Source organism: Priapulus caudatus, unplaced genomic scaffold (genome assembly GCF_000485595.1).
Source record: "Priapulus caudatus unplaced genomic scaffold, Priapulus_caudatus-5.0.1 Scaffold1082, whole genome shotgun sequence".
Taxonomy (NCBI): domain Eukaryota; kingdom Metazoa; phylum Priapulida; class Priapulimorpha; order Priapulimorphida; family Priapulidae; genus Priapulus; species Priapulus caudatus.
In genome coordinates this window covers 41,981-42,984 of record NW_014578143.1, presented here as the reverse complement: position 1 = coordinate 42,984, position 1,004 = coordinate 41,981, and positions in this window count along the sequence as shown.

Genomic DNA, 1,004 nt, shown 5'->3' with positions numbered 1-1,004 from the left:
GGGGGGGGGGGCGGCGGGGGGGGCGGAGACGCAGGCAGAGGCCGCGGGGGGGGAGGTGCGACGGGCGGCGGCGGTGACGGCGGTAAAACAGAAGGAAACGTCGGAAGGATTCGCGTGCAGGGTCGCGTGCGCATGCGCGTGGCACTGCATATACGCGTGTGATTCCAACCGCGTTTTACGAAGAGCCATCGTCGCAGCAGCAAACGTTCTTCTCTAAGCGCAAACATGGCGGCCATCACAGATAATCGGTTACGGGGAAAACGCGGACCGATCTCCATATTGAGATTAATGTTTCGCACGTATTTTGTCTCTCTCACACACTCTCACGTTCTGTGTGTATAGGCCTACACGGCTTTGAATTTATAAGAACAGCTCTGAGAATTGCAGAGAAAGAATGTTTAGTGAGATAGTAGTTAGTTCAAACCGGGAAACGTTTCACAGCTTTCAAACCTAAAACAGTATCGGTTATATGTATGTATATATATACATATATAAACACACACACGCATATATATATATACATGTAATAAAAGAGCGAAGTTTCAACGAGGGTAAATTATTACACCACGCGCGTATTCCGCTTACGCGTTAGACAAACAACGCACTGCCATATGTAGAAAAACACACACACACACACACCCCGGTCGTATACTGAAGTGTAAACATTTTACCGCCTTCCCGCGATAGAGCGTCAGAACTCGACAGAGTAGTAACATTTGTTTTTTCTGGGGCGCGGATGCCAGCGATCAAGATGGCGGCGACGTCACGTGTCAGCTATTAAAACCAGCCCGCGGCGGCGGTGGTGGCGGCGAAGCAGTGACGGCATTCCGCGGCAGACGCTCGTTAATGAGTTCTACATACGGCAATTACTGCGAGGACACACCTTAAAAACGACCGCCAGGGGTCGATCGGTATCTTCTCACATGCCAGTATTCTTTGTACGTCTCTCTCTCTCTCTCGCTCTCTCTCTCTCTCTCTCTCTCTCTCTCTCTCTCTCTCTCTCT